Source organism: Oncorhynchus clarkii, chromosome 12, assembly GCF_045791955.1.
Source record: "Oncorhynchus clarkii lewisi isolate Uvic-CL-2024 chromosome 12, UVic_Ocla_1.0, whole genome shotgun sequence".
In the NCBI taxonomy this organism is placed as follows: domain Eukaryota; kingdom Metazoa; phylum Chordata; class Actinopteri; order Salmoniformes; family Salmonidae; genus Oncorhynchus; species Oncorhynchus clarkii.
The window spans coordinates 97,346,250-97,361,249 of NC_092158.1; the positions used below are offsets into that span (position 1 = coordinate 97,346,250).

The 15,000-nt window shown below is 49.9% G+C and overlaps 1 protein-coding gene across 1 annotated transcript in view; it reads left to right on the forward strand.

The window, feature by feature from the left end:
• The window catches only part of LOC139421712 (protein kinase C beta type-like), a 143,944-nt gene that overhangs the window by 92,986 nt on the left and 35,958 nt on the right, over positions 1–15,000 (forward strand). The window lies entirely within an intron of this gene.

Consider the following 15,000-nt stretch of genomic DNA (forward strand, 5'->3'; position numbering starts at 1 on the left):
GTGTGTGTGTGTGTGTGTGTGTGTGTGTGTGTGTGTGTGTGTGCGCGCGTGTGTGTGCGCGCGTGTGCTTGTGTCTGAATGAGAATTGGAAAGCAGGTAATCTCTCTGACATGGACACTGATATTCCTTAGAGAGAGAGGGAGAGGGAGGGAGGGAGCGAGCGAGAGATAGAGAGAGAGAGAGACAGGGATGAGGAAGAGAGACAGGGATGAGGAAGAGAGACAGGGATGAGGAAGAGGTAGAGAGACAGGAAGAAAGATGAGGAAGAGGTAGAGAGACAGGAAGAAAGATGAGGAAGAGAGACAGGGATGAGGAAGATGAGGAAGAGGTAGAGAAACAGAGAGAAGGGGAGGGATAGAGAGAGAGAGAGATGAGGAAGAGAGACAAGGGAGAAAGGGAGGGATATAGAGAGAACGATGAGGAAGAGGTAGAGAGACAGAGAGAAGGGGAGGGATAGAGAGAGAGAGAGATGAGGAAGAGAGACAGGGAGAAAGGGAGGGATATAGAGAGAAAGATGAGGAAGAGGTAGAGAGACAGGGATGAGGAAGAGGAAGAGGTTTTGAGAGAGAGATGAGGAAGAGAGACAGGAGGACAGCATTGTCTAAGAAGTAGAGTCTAGGTCTGTTCTGTTCTGCTGCCAGCTGTTCCCATGGCAACAGGCATTCAGAGAGACTACAGACCTGGTCATTACTGCAGTTGGGAACACACACACACACACACAGAGACACCTTTCTTAGTTTCAATATTGATGTGTAGTTACCCAAAGAAACTCCCTATGGCATGCTTATAGACTCTAAAAGCTGTTATGAACTCCCTATGACATGCTTATAGACTCTAAAAGCTGTTATGAACTCCCTATGACATGCTTATAGCTTTCTAAAGCTGTTATGAACTCCCTATGACATGCTTATAGCTTTCTAATGCTGTTATGAACTCCCTATGGCATGCTTATAGCTTTCCAATGCTGTTATGAACTCCCTATGGCATGCTTATAACTTTCTAAAACTGTTATGAACTCCCTATGGCATGCTTATAGCTTTCTAAAACTGTTATGAACTCCCTATGGCATACTTATAGCTTTATAAAGCTGTTATGAACTCCCTATGACATGCTTATAGCTTTCTAAAACTGTTATGAACTCTCTATGACATGCTTATAGCTTTCCAAATCTGTTATGAACTCCCTATGACATCATAGCTTTATAAAGCTGTTATGAACTCCCTATGGCATGCTTATAGCTTTTCCCACATAGAAAGGGATGGAGAGAGAGAAGAGAGAGAAAGGGATGGAGAGAGAGAAGAGAGAGAAAGGGATGGAGAGAGAGAAGAGGGAAAGGGATGGAGAGAGAGAAGAGAGGGAAAGGGATGGAGAGAGAAGAGAGGGAAAGGGATGGAGAGAGAGAAGAGAGGGAAAGGGATGGAGAGAGAGAAGAGAGGGAAAGGGATGGAGAGAGGGAAAGGAATGGAGAGAGAGAAGAGAGAGAAAGGGATGGAGAGAGAAGAGAGGGGAAGGGATGGATAGAGAAGAGAGAGAAAGGGATGGAGAGAGAGAAGAGAGAGAAAGGGATGGAGAGAGAGAAGAGAGGTAAAGGGATGGAGAGAGGGAAAGGGATGGAGAGAAGAGAGGGAAAGGGATGGAGAGAGAGAAGAGGGAAAGGGATGGAGAGAGAGAAGAGAGAGAAAGGGATGGAGAGAGAAGAGAGGGAAAGGGATGGAGAGAGAGAAGAGAGAGAAAGGGATGGAGAGAGAAGAGAGAGAAAGGGATGGAGAGAGGGAAAGCGATGGAGAGAGAAGAGAGAGAAAGGGATGGAGAGAGGGAAAGGGATGGAGAGAGAAGAGAGGGAAAGGGATTGAGAGAGGGAAAGGGATGGAGAGAAGAGAGGGAAAGGGATGGAGAGAGAGAAGAGGGAAAGGGATGGAGAGAGAGAAGAGAGAGAAAGGGATGGAGAGAGAAGAGAGGGAAAGGGATGGAGAGAGAGAAGAGAGAGAAAGGGATGGAGAGAGAAGAGAGAGAAAGGGATGGAGAGAGGGAAAGCGATGGAGAGAGAAGAGAGAGAAAGGGATGGAGAGAGGGAAAGGGATGGAGAGAGAGGAGAGAGGGAAAGGGATGGAGAGAGAGAAGAGAGAGAAAGGGATGGAGAGAGAGAAGAGAGAGAAAGGGATGGAGAGAGAAGAGAGGGAAAGGGATGGAGAGAGAGAAGAGAGGGAAAGGGATGGAGAGAGAAGAGAGAGAAAGGGATGGAGAGAGGGAAAGGGAGGGAGAGAGAGAACGGGCTGGCGAGAGAGAAGAGAGGGAAAGGTATGGAGAGAGAATAGAGGGAAAGGGATGGAGAGAGAACAGAGGGAAATGGATGGAGAGAGAGAAGAGAGGGAAAGGGATGGAGAGAGAGAAGAGAGGGAAAGGGATGGAGAGAGGGAAAGGGATGGAGAGAGAGAAGAGAGAGAAAGGAATGGAGAGAGAGAAGAGAGAGAAAGGGATGGAGAGAGAGGAGAGAGAGAAAGGGATGGAGAGAGAATATAGGGAAAGGGATGGAGAGAGAAGAGAGGGAAAGGGATGGAGAGAGAGGAGAGAGAGAAAGGGATGGAGAGAGAGAAGAGAGAGAGAAGAGAGGGAAAGGGATGAGAGAGAACAGAGGGAAAGGGATGGAGAGAGAGAAGAGAGAGAAAGGGATGGAGAGAGAAGAGAGGGAAAGGGATGGAGAGAGAACAGAGGGAAAGGGATGGAGAGAGAGAAGAGAGAGAAAGGGATGGAGAGAGAGAAGAGAGAGAAAGGGATGGAGAGAGAATAGAGGGAAAGGGATGGAGAGAGAAGAGAGGGAAAGGGATGGAGAGAGAGAAGAGAGGGAAAGGGATGGAGAGAGAGAAGAGAGAGAAAGGGATGGAGAGAGGGAAAGGGATGGAGAGAGAGAAGAGAGAGAAAGGGATGGAGAGAGAATAGAGGGAAAGGGATGGAGAGAGAAGAGAGGGAAAGGGATGGAGAGAGAGAAGAGAGAGAAAGGGATGGAGAGAGGGAAAGGGATGGAGAGAGAGAAGAGAGAGAATGGGATGGAGAGAGAAGAGAGAGAAAGGGATGGAGAGAGAAGAGAGGGAAATGGATGGAGAGAGAGGAGAGAGAGAAAGGGATGGAGAGAGAAGAGAGGGAAAGGAATGGAGAGAGAGAAGAGAGAGAAAGGGATGGAGAGAGAGAAGAGAGGGAAAGGGATGGAGAGAGAATAGAGGGAAAGGGATGGAGAGAGAGAAGAGAGAGAAAGGGATGGAGAGAGAGAAGAGAGAGAAAGGGATGGAGAGAGAAGAGAGGGAAAGGGATGGAGAGAGAGGAGAGAGAGAAAGGGATGGAGAGAGAGAAGAGGGAAAGGGATGGAGAGAGAGAAGAGAGGGAAAGGGATGGAGAGAGAAGAGAGGGAAAGGGATGGAGAGAGAGAGAAGAGAGAGAAAGGGATTGAGAGAGAGAAGAGAGGGAAAGGGATGGAGAGAGAATAGAGGGAAAGGGATGAGGGGGGAGAAGAGAGAGACAGGGATGGAGAGAGAGAGAGATGAGAGGGAAAGGGATGGAGAGAGAGGAGAGAGAAAGGGATGGAGAGAGAGAAGAGAGGGAAAGGGATGGAGAGAGAGAAGAGAGAGAAAGGGATGGAGAGAGGGAAAGGGATGGAGAGAGAGAAGAGAGAGAAAGGGATGGAGAGAGAAGAGAGGGAAAGGGACGGAGAGAGAGAAGAGAGAGAAAGGGATGGAGAGAGGGAAAGGGATGGAGAGAGAGAAGAGAGAGAAAGGGATGGAGAGAGAAGAGAGGGAAAGGGATGGAGAGAGAGAAGAGAGGGAAAGGGATGGAGAGAGAAGAGAGAGAAAGGGATGGAGAGAGGGAAAGGGATGGAGAGAGAGAAGAGAGAGAAAGGGATGGAGAGAGAGAAGAGAGGGAAAGGGATGGAGAGAGAATAGAGGGAAAGGGATGGAGAGAGAACAGAGGGAAAGGGATGGAGAGAGAGAAGAGAGGGAAAGGGATGGAGAGAGAGAAGAGAGAGAAAGGGATGGAGAGAGAGAAGAGAGAGAAAGGGATGGAGAGAGAGAAGAGAGAGAAAGGGATGGAGAGAGAGAAGAGGGAAAGGGATGGAGAGAGAGAAGAGAGAGAAAGGGATGGAGAGAGAAGAGAGGGAAAGGGATGGAGAAAGAGTAGAGAGGGAAAGGGATGGAGAGAGGGAAATGGATGGAGAGAGAGAAGAGAGAGAAAGGGATGGAGAGATAAGAGAGGGGAAGGGATGGAGAGAGAAGAGAGAGAAAGGGATGGAGAGAGAGAAGAGAGAGAAAGGGATGGAGAGAAAGAAGAGAGGGAAAGGGATGGAGAGAGAAGAGAGGGGAAGGGATGGAGAGAGAAGAGAGAGAAAGGGATGGAGAGAGAGAAGAGAGAGAAAGGGATGGAGAGAAAGAAGAGAGGGAAAGGGATGGAGAGAGAAGAGAGTGAAAGGGATGGAGAGAGGGAAAGGGATGGAGAGAAGAGAGGGAAAGGGATGGAGAGAGAGAAGTGGGAAAGGGATGGAGAGAGAGAAGAGAGAGAAAGGGATGGAGAGAGAATAGAGGGAGAGGGATGGAGAGAGAGAAGAGATAGAAAGGGATGGAGAGAGAGAAGAGGGAAAGGGATGGAGAGAGAGAAGAGAGAGAAAGCGATGGAGAGAGAAGAGAGGGAAAGGGATGGAGAGAGAGAAGAGAGGGAAAGGGATGGAGAGAGAGAAGAGAGAGAAAGGGATGGAGAGAGAAGAGAGAGAAAGGGATGGAGAGAGAGAAGAGAGAGAAAGGGATGGAGAGAGAGAAGAGAGGGAAAGGCATGGAGAGAGAATAGAGGGAAAGGGATGGAGAGAGAGAAGAGAGGGAAAGGGATGGAGAGAGAAGAGAGGGAAAGGGATGGAGAGAGGGAAAGGGATGGAGAGAAGAGAGGGAAAGGGATGGAGAGAGAGAAGAGGGAAAGGGATGGAGAGAGAGAAGAGGGAGAAAGGGATGGAGAGAGAAGAGAGGGAAAGGGATGGAGAGAGAGAAGAGAGAGAAAGGGATGGAGAGAGAGAAGAGAGAGAAAGGGATGGAGAGAGCGAAAGCGATGGAGAGAGAAGAGAGAGAAAGGGATGGAGAGAGGGAAAGGGATGGAGAGAGAGGAGAGAGGGAAAGGGATGGAGAGAGAGAAGAGAGAGAAAGGGATGGAGAGAGGGAAAGGGATGGAGAGAGAAGAGAGGGAAAGGGATGGAGAGAGAGAAGAGAGGGAAAGGGATGGAGAGAGAAGAGAGAGAAAGGGATGGAGAGAGGGAAAGGGATGGAGAGAGAGAAGAGAGAGAAAGGGGTGGAGAGAGATAAGAGAGAGAAAGGGATGGAGAGAGAGGAGAGAGAGTATGGGATGGAGAGAGAATATAGGGAAAGGGATGGAGAGAGAAGAGAGAGAAAGGGATGGAGAGAGAGAAGAGAGAGAAAGGGATGGAGAGAAAGAAGAGAGGGAAAGGGATGGAGAGAGAAGAGAGGGGAAGGGATGGAGAGAGAAGAGAGAGAAAGGGATGGAGAGAGAGAAGAGAGAGAAAGGGATGGAGAGAAAGAAGAGAGGGAAAGGGATGGAGAGAGAAGAGAGGGAAAGGGATGGAGAGAGGGAAAGGGATGGAGAGAAGAGAGGGAAAGGGATGGAGAGAGAGAAGTGGGAAAGGGATGGAGAGAGAGAAGAGAGAGAAAGGGATGGAGAGAGAATAGAGGGAGAGGGATGGAGAGAGAGAAGAGATAGAAAGGGATGGAGAGAGAGAAGAGGGAAAGGGATGGAGAGAGAGAAGAGAGAGAAAGGGATGGAGAGAGAAGAGAGGGGAAGGGATGGATAGAGAAGAGAGAGAAAGGGATGGAGAGAGAGAAGAGAGAGAAAGGGATGGAGAGAGAGAAGAGAGAGAAAGGGATGGAGAGAGAAGAGAGGGGAAGGGATGGATAGAGAAGAGAGAGAAAGGGATGGAGAGAGAGAAGAGAGAGAAAGGGATGGAGAGAGAGAAGAGAGGTAAAGGGATGGAGAGAGGGAAAGGGATGGAGAGAAGAGAGGGAAAGGGATGGAGAGAGAGAAGAGGGAAAGGGATGGAGAGAGAGAAGAGAGAGAAAGGGATGGAGAGAGAAGAGAGGGAAAGGGATGGAGAGAGAGAAGAGAGAGAAAGGGATGGAGAGAGAAGAGAGAGAAAGGGATGGAGAGAGGGAAAGCGATGGAGAGAGAAGAGAGAGAAAGGGATGGAGAGAGGGAAAGGGATGGAGAGAGAAGAGAGGGAAAGGGATTGAGAGAGGGAAAGGGATGGAGAGAAGAGAGGGAAAGGGATGGAGAGAGAGAAGAGGGAAAGGGATGGAGAGAGAGAAGAGAGAGAAAGGGATGGAGAGAGAAGAGAGGGAAAGGGATGGAGAGAGAGAAGAGAGAGAAAGGGATGGAGAGAGAAGAGAGAGAAAGGGATGGAGAGAGGGAAAGCGATGGAGAGAGAAGAGAGAGAAAGGGATGGAGAGAGGGAAAGGGATGGAGAGAGAGGAGAGAGGGAAAGGGATGGAGAGAGAGAAGAGAGAGAAAGGGATGGAGAGAGAGAAGAGAGAGAAAGGGATGGAGAGAGAAGAGAGGGAAAGGGATGGAGAGAGAGAAGAGAGAGAAAGGGATGGAGAGAGAAGAGAGAGAAAGGGATGGAGAGAGGGAAAGGGATGGAGAGAGAGAAAGGGATGGAGAGAGAGAAGAGAGGGAAAGGGATGGAGAGAGAATAGAGCGAAAGGGATGGAGAGAGAACAGAGGGAAATGGATGGAGAGAGAGAAGAGAGGGAAAGGGATGGAGAGAGGGAAAGGGATGGAGAGAGAGAAGAGAGAGAAAGGAATGGAGAGAGAGAAGAGAGAGAAAGGGATGGAGAGAGAGGAGAGAGAGAAAGGGATGGAGAGAGAATATAGGGAAAGGGATGGAGAGAGAAGAGAGGGAAAGGGATGGAGAGAGAGGAGAGAGAGAAAGGGATGGAGAGAGAGAAGAGAGAGAGAAGAGAGGGAAAGGGATGAGAGAGAACAGAGGGAAAGGGATGGAGAGAGAGAAGAGAGAGAAAGGGATGGAGAGAGAAGAGAGGGAAAGGGATGGAGAGAGAACAGAGGGAAAGGGATGGAGAGAGAGAAGAGAGAGAAAGGGATGGAGAGAGAGAAGAGAGAGAAAGGGATGGAGAGAGAATAGAGGGAAAGGGATGGAGAGAGAAGAGAGGGAAAGGGATGGAGAGAGAGAAGAGAGGGAAAGGGATGGAGAGAGAGAAGAGAGAGAAAGGGATGGAGAGAGGGAAAGGGATGGAGAGAGAGAAGAGAGAGAAAGGGATGGAGAGAGAATAGAGGGAAAGGGATGGAGAGAGAGAAGAGAGAGAAAGGGATGGAGAGAGGGAAAGGGATGGAGAGAGAGAAGAGAGAGAAAGGGATGGAGAGAGAAGAGAGAGAAAGGGATGGAGAGAGAAGAGAGGGAAATGGATGGAGAGAGAGGAGAGAGAGAAAGGGATGGAGAGAGAAGAGAGGGAAAGGGATGGAGAGAGAGAAGAGAGAGAAAGGGATGGAGAGAGAGAAGAGAGGGAAAGGGATGGAGAGAGAGAAGAGAGAGAAAGGGATGGAGAGAGAAGAGAGAGAAAGGGATGGAGAGAGGGAAAGCGATGGAGAGAGAAGAGAGAGAAAGGGATGGAGAGAGGGAAAGGGATGGAGAGAGAGGAGAGAGGGAAAGGGATGGAGAGAGAGAAGAGAGAGAAAGGGATGGAGAGAGAGAAAAGAGAGAAAGGGATGGAGAGAGAAGAGAGGGAAAGGGATGGAGAGAGAGAAGAGAGGGAAAGGGATGGAGAGAGAAGAGAGAGAAAGGGATGGAGAGAGGGAAAGGGATGGAGAGAGAGAAAGGGATGGAGAGAGAGAAGAGAGGGAAAGGGATGGAGAGAGAATAGAGGGAAAGGGATGGAGAGAGAACAGAGGGAAATGGATGGAGAGAGAGAAGAGAGGGAAAGGGATGGAGAGAGGGAAAGGGATGGAGAGAGAGAAGAGAGAGAAAGGAATGGAGAGAGAGAAGAGAGAGAAAGGGATGGAGAGAGAGGAGAGAGAGAAAGGGATGGAGAGAGAATATAGGGAAAGGGATGGAGAGAGAAGAGAGGGAAAGGAATGGAGAGAGAGGAGAGAGAGAAAGGGATGGAGAGAGAGAAGAGAGGGAAAGGGATGAGAGAGAACAGAGGGAAAGGGATGGAGAGAGAGAAGAGAGAGAAAGGGATGGAGAGAGAAGAGAGGGAAAGGGATGGAGAGAGAACAGAGGGAAAGGGATGGAGAGAGAGAAGAGAGAGAAAGGGATGGAGAGAGAGAAGAGAGAGAAAGGGATGGAGAGAGAATAGAGGGAAAGGGATGGAGAGAGAAGAGAGGGAAAGGGATGGAGAGAGAGAAGAGAGGGAAAGGGATGGAGAGAGAGAAGAGAGAGAAAGGGATGGAGAGAGGGAAAGGGATGGAGAGAGAGAAGAGAGAGAAAGGGATGGAGAGAGAATAGAGGGAAAGGGATGGAGAGAGAGAAGAGAGAGAAAGGGATGGAGAGAGGGAAAGGGATGGAGAGAGAGAAGAGAGAGAAAGGGATGGAGAGAGAAGAGAGAGAAAGGGATGGAGAGAGAAGAGAGGGAAATGGATGGAGAGAGAGGAGAGAGAGAAAGGGATGGAGAGAGAAGAGAGGGAAAGGGATGGAGAGAGAGAAGAGAGAGAAAGGGATGGAGAGAGAGAAGAGAGGGAAAGGGATGGAGAGAGAATAGAGGGAAAGGGATGGAGAGAGAGAAGAGAGAGAAAGGGATGGAGAGAGAGAAGAGAGAGAAAGGGATGGAGAGAGAAGAGAGGGAAAGGGATGGAGAGAGAGGAGAGAGAGAAAGGGATGGAGAGAGAGAAGAGAGAGAAAGGGATGGAGAGAGAAGAGAGGGAAAGGGATGGAGAGAGAGAGAAGAGAGAGAAAGGGATTGAGAGAGAGAAGAGAGGGAAAGGGATGGAGAGAGAATAGAGGGAAAGGGATGAGGGGGGAGAAGAGAGAGACAGGGATGGAGAGAGAGAGAGAGGAGAGGGAAAGGGATGGAGAGAGAGGAGAGAGAAAGGGATGGAGAGAGAGAAGAGAGGGAAAGGGATGGAGAGAGAGAAGAGAGAGAAAGGGATGGAGAGAGGGAAAGGGATGGAGAGAGAGAAGAGAGAGAAAGGGATGGAGAGAGAAGAGAGGGAAAGGGACGGAGAGAGAGAAGAGAGAGAAAGGGATGGAGAGAGGGAAAGGGATGTAGAGAGAGAAGAGAGAGAAAGGGATGGAGAGAGAAGAGAGGGAAAGGGATGGAGAGAGAGAAGAGAGGGAAAGGGATGGAGAGAGAAGAGAGAGAAAGGGATGGAGAGAGGGAAAGGGATGGAGAGAGAGAAGAGAGAGAAAGGGATGGAGAGAGAGAAGAGAGGGAAAGGGATGGAGAGAGAATAGAGGGAAAGGGATGGAGAGAGAACAGAGGGAAAGGGATGGAGAGAGAGAAGAGAGGGAAAGGGATGGAGAGAGAGAAGAGAGAGAAAGGGATGGAGAGAGAGAAGAGAGAGAAAGGGATGGAGAGAGAGAAGAGAGAGAAAGGGATGGAGAGAGAGAAGAGGGAAAGGGATGGAGAGAGAGAAGAGAGAGAAAGGGATGGAGAGAGAAGAGAGGGACAGGGATGGAGAAAGAGTAGAGAGGGAAAGGGATGGAGAGAGAGAAGAGAGAGAAAGGGATGGAGAGATAAGAGAGGGGAAGGGATGGAGAGAGAAGAGAGAGAAAGGGATGGAGAGAGAGAAGAGAGAGAAAGGGATGGAGAGAAAGAAGAGAGGGAAAGGGATGGAGAGAGAAGAGAGGGGAAGGGATGGAGAGAGAAGAGAGAGAAAGGGATGGAGAGAGAGAAGAGAGAGAAAGGGATGGTGAGAAAGTAGAGAGGGAAAGGGATGGAGAGAGAAGTGAGGGAAAGGGATGGAGAGAGGGAAAGGGATGGAGAGAAGAGAGGGAAAGGGATGGAGAGAGAGAAGTGGGAAAGGGATGGAGAGAGAGAAGAGAGAGAACGGGATGGAGAGAGAATAGAGGGAGAGGGATGGAGAGAGAGAAGAGATAGAAAGGGATGGAGAGAGAGAAGAGGGAAAGGGATGGAGAGAGAGAAGAGAGAGAAAGCGATGGAGAGAGAAGAGAGGGAAAGGGATGGAGAGAGAGAAGAGAGGGAAAGGGATGGAGAGAGAGAAGAGAGAGAAAGGGATGGAGAGAGAAGAGAGAGAAAGGGATGGAGAGAGAGAAGAGAGAGAAAGGGATGGAGAGAGAGAAGAGAGGGAAAGGCATGGAGAGAGAATAGAGGGAAAGGGATGGAGAGAGAGAAGAGAGGGAAAGGGATGGAGAGAGAAGAGAGGGAAAGGGATGGAGAGAGGGAAAGGGATGGAGAGAAGAGAGGGAAAGGGATGGAGAGAGAGAAGAGGGAAAGGGATGGAGAGAGAGAAGAGGGAGACAGGGATGGAGAGAGAAGAGAGGGAAAGGGATGGAGAGAGAGAAGAGAGAGAAAGGGATGGAGAGAGAGAAGAGAGAGAAAGGGATGGAGAGAGGGAAAGCGATGGAGAGAGAAGAGAGAGAAAGGGATGGAGAGAGGGAAAGGGATGGAGAGAGAGGAGAGAGGGAAAGGGATGGAGAGAGAGAAGAGAGAGAAAGGGATGGAGAGAGGGAAAGGGATGGAGAGAGAAGAGAGGGAAAGGGATGGAGAGAGAGAAGAGAGGGAAAGGGATGGAGAGAGAAGAGAGAGAAAGGGATGGAGAGAGGGAAAGGGATGGAGAGAGAGAAGAGAGAGAAAGGGGTGGAGAGAGATAAGAGAGAGAAAGGGATGGAGAGAGAGGAGAGCGAGAAAGGGATGGAGAGAGAATATAGGGAAAGGGATGGAGAGAGAAGAGAGAGAAAGAGATGGAGAGAGAGAAGAGAGAGAAAGGGATGGAGAGAAAGAAGAGAGGGAAAGGGATGGAGAGAGAAGAGAGGGGAAGGGATGGAGAGAGAAGAGAGAGAAAGGGATGGAGAGAGAGAAGAGAGAGAAAGGGATGGAGAGAAAGAAGAGAGGGAAAGGGATGGAGAGAGAAGAGAGGGAAAGGGATGGAGAGAGGGAAAGGGATGGAGAGAAGAGAGGGAAAGGGATGGAGAGAGAGAAGTGGGAAAGGGATGGAGAGAGAGAAGAGAGAGAAAGGGATGGAGAGAGAATAGAGGGAGAGGGATGGAGAGAGAGAAGAGATAGAAAGGGATGGAGAGAGAGAAGAGGGAAAGGGATGGAGAGAGAGAAGAGAGAGAAAGCGATGGAGAGAGAAGAGAGGGAAAGGGATGGAGAGAGAGAAGAGAGGGAAAGGGATGGAGAGAGAGAAGAGAGAGAAAGGGATGGAGAGAGAAGAGAGAGAAAGGGATGGAGAGAGAGAAGAGAGAGAAAGGGATGGAGAGAGAAGAGAGGGAAAGGGATGGAGAGAGAGGAGAGAGAGAAAGGGATGGAGAGAGAGAAGAGAGAGAAAGGGATGGAGAGAGAAGAGAGGGAAAGGGATGGAGAGAGAGAAGAGAGAGAAAGGGATGGAGAGAGGGAAAGGGATGGAGAGAGAGAAGAGAGAGAAAGGGATGGAGAGAGAAGAGAGGGAAAGGGATGGAGAGAGAGGAGAGAGAGAAAGGGATGGAGAGAGAGAAGAGAGAGAAAGGGATGGAGAGAGAAGAGAGGGAAAGGGATGGAGAGAGAGAGAAGAGAGAGAAAGGGATGGAGAGAGAGAAGAGAGGGAAAGGGATGGAGAGAGAATAGAGGGAAAGGGATGAGGGGGGAGAAGAGAGAGACAGGGATGGAGAGAGAGAGAGGAGAGGGAAAGGGATGGAGAGAGAGGAGAGAGAAAGGGATGGAGAGAGAGAAGAGAGGGAAAGGGATGGAGAGAGAGAAGAGAGAGAAAGGGATGGAGAGAGAGAAGAGAGAGAAAGGGATGGAGAGAGAAGAGAGGGAAAGGGACGGAGAGAGAGAAGAGAGAGAAAGGGATGGAGAGAGGGAAAGGGATGGAGAGAGAGAAGAGAGAGAAAGGGATGGAGAGAGAAGAGAGGGAAAGGGATGGAGAGAGAGAAGAGAGGGAAAGGGATGGAGAGAGAAGAGAGAGAAAGGGATGGAGAGAGGGAAAGGGATGAAGAGAGAAGAGAGAGAAAGGGATGGAGAGAGAGAAGAGAGGGAAAGGGATGGAGAGAGAATAGAGGGAAAGGGATGGAGAGAGAACAGAGGGAAAGGGATGGAGAGAGAGAAGAGAGAGAAAGGGATGGAGAGAGAGAAGAGAGAGAAAGGGATGGAGAGAGAGAAGAGAGAGAAAGGGATGGAGAGAGAATAGAGGGAAAGGGATGGAGAGAGAGAAGAGAGGGAAAGGGATGGAGAGAGAAGAGAGGGAAAGGGATGGAGAGAGGGAAAGGGATGGAGAGAAGAGAGGGAAAGGGATGGAGAGAGAGAAGAGGGAAAGGGATGGAGAGAGAGAAGAGAGAGAAAGGGATGGAGAGAGAAGAGGGGGAAAGGGATGGAGAGAGAGAAGAGAGAGAAAGGGATGGAGAGAGAGAAGAGAGAGAAAGGGATGGAGAGAGGGAAAGCGATGGAGAGAGAAGAGAGAGAAAGGGATGGAGAGAGGGAAAGAGATGGAGAGAGAGGAGAGAGGGAAAGGGATGGAGAGAGAGAAGAGAGAGGAAGGGATGGAGAGAGGGAAAGGGATGGAGAGAGAAGAGAGGGAAAGGGATGGAGAGAGAGAAGAGAGGGAAAGGAATGGAGAGAGAAGAGAGAGAAAGGGATGGAGAGAGGGAAAGGGATGGAGAGAGAGAAGAGAGAGAAAGGGGTGGAGAGAGAGAAGAGAGAGAAAGGGATGGAGAGAGAGGAGAGCGAGAAAGGGATGGAGAGAGAATATAGGGAAAGGGATGGAGAGAGAAGAGAGAGAAAGGGATGGAGTGAGAGAAGAGAGAGAAAGGGGTGGAGAGAGAAGAGAGGGAAAGGGATGGAGAGAGAGAAGAGAGAGAAAGGGATGGAGAGAGAGAAGAGAGAGAAAGGGATGGAGAGAGAAGAGAGGGAAAGGGATGGAGAGAGAAGAGAGGGAAAGGGATGGAGAGAGAACAGAGGGAAAGGGATGGAGAGAGAGAAGAGAGAGAAAAGGATGGAGAGAGAGAAGAGAGAGAAAGGGATGGAGAGAGAAGAGAGGGAAAGGGATGGAGAGAGAATAGAGGGAAAGGGATGGAGAGAGAGAAGAGAGAGAAAGGGATGGAGAGAGAGAAGAGAGAGAAAGGGATGGAGAGAGAAGAGAGGGAAAGGGATGGAGAGAGAAGAGAGGGAAAGGGATGGAGAGAGAAGAGAGGGAAAGGGATGGAGAGAGAAGAGAGGGAAAGGGATGGAGAGAGAGAAGAGAGAGAAAGGGATGGAGAGAGGGAAAGGGATGGAGAGAGAGAAGAGAGAGAAAGGGATGGAGAGAGAAGAGAGGGAAAGGGATGGAGAGAGAGGAGAGAGAGAAAGGGATGGAGAGAGAGAAGAGAGAGAAAGGGATGGAGAGAGAAGAGAGGGAAAGGGATGGAGAGAGAGAAGAGAGAGAAAGGGATGGAGAGAGAGAAGAGAGGGAAAGGGATGGAGAGAGAATAGAGGGAAAGGGATGGAGAGAGAGAAGAGAGAGAAAGGGATGGAGAGAGAGAAGAGAGGGAAAGGGATGGAGAGAGAGAAGAGAGAGAAAGGGATGGATAGAGGGAAAGGGATGGAGAGAGAGAAGAGAGAGAAAGGGATGGAGAGAGAAGAGAGGGAAAGGGATGGAGAGAGAGGAGAGAGAGAAAGGGATGGAGAGAGAGAAGAGAGGGAAAGGGATGGAGAGAGAGAAGAGAGGGAAAGGGATGGAGAGAGAAGAGAGAGAAAGGGATGGAGAGAGAGAAGAGAGAGAAAGGGATGGAGAGAGAAGAGAGGGAAAGAAGACAGAGAAAGGGATGGAGAGAGAAGGGAGGGAAAGGGATGGAGAGAGAAGAGAGGGAAAGGGATGGAGAGAGAGAAGAGAGGGAAAGGGATGGAGAGAGAGAAGAGAGGGAAAGGGATGGAGAGAGGAGAGAGAGAAAGGGATGGACAGAGAGAAGAGAGGGAAAGGGATGGAGAGAGAGGAGAGAGGGAAAGGGATGGAGAGAGAGAAGAGAGGGAAAGGGATGGAGAGAGAGAAGAGAGGGAAAGGGATGGAGAGAGAGAAGAGAGAGAAAGGGATGGAGAGAGAGGAGAGAGAGTGGGAAAGGGATGGAGAGAGAGAGAGGAGAGAGGGAAAGAGATGGAGAGAGAGGAGAGAGAAAGGGATGGAGAGAGAGACAGGGATGGAGAGAGAGAGAGGAGAGGGAAAGGGATGGAGAGAGAGGAGAGAGAAAGGGATGGAGAGAGAGAGGTTCGAGGGAAAGAGATGGAGAGAGAGGAGAGAGAAAGGGATGGAGAGAGAGAGGAGAGAGAAAGGGATGGAGAGAGAGAGGAGAGAGAGAAAGGGATGGAGAGAGAGAGGAGAGGGAAAGGGATGAAGAGAGAGAGAGGAGAGAGGGAAAGGGATGGAGAGAGAGAGAGAGGGAAAGAGATGGAGAGAGAGGAGAGAGAAAGGGATGGAGAGAGAGACAGGGATGGAGAGAGAGAAAGGGATGAATAGAGTGTGATAGAGGAGGTCTTGGAACAGATGGTGTCCTCTCTGAAACTCTTATTGAGTTTGCATTTACATAGTTACACTGTCACCATATGGACACACACACACACACACCCACACACACACACACACACACACACACATTGAAATATAAGGTTTCCTCCAGGGTCCTTCTCGGTTCCAAGAGGTTTGTGTCTGACCTTGGAGGGGAAAGTCTGAGCAGAACCACACACAGGTCTCTGAGTTCCGTGGCTGAGTTGTCATGGCCACGATGTGTTCTTGGCCTCGGTCCATCGCCACGGAAACAGATCCCGATGACGATCAGTGTGAATCTTCCATCCCTGTGTGTGTGTGTTTGTCCTAGAGGTGTGATTG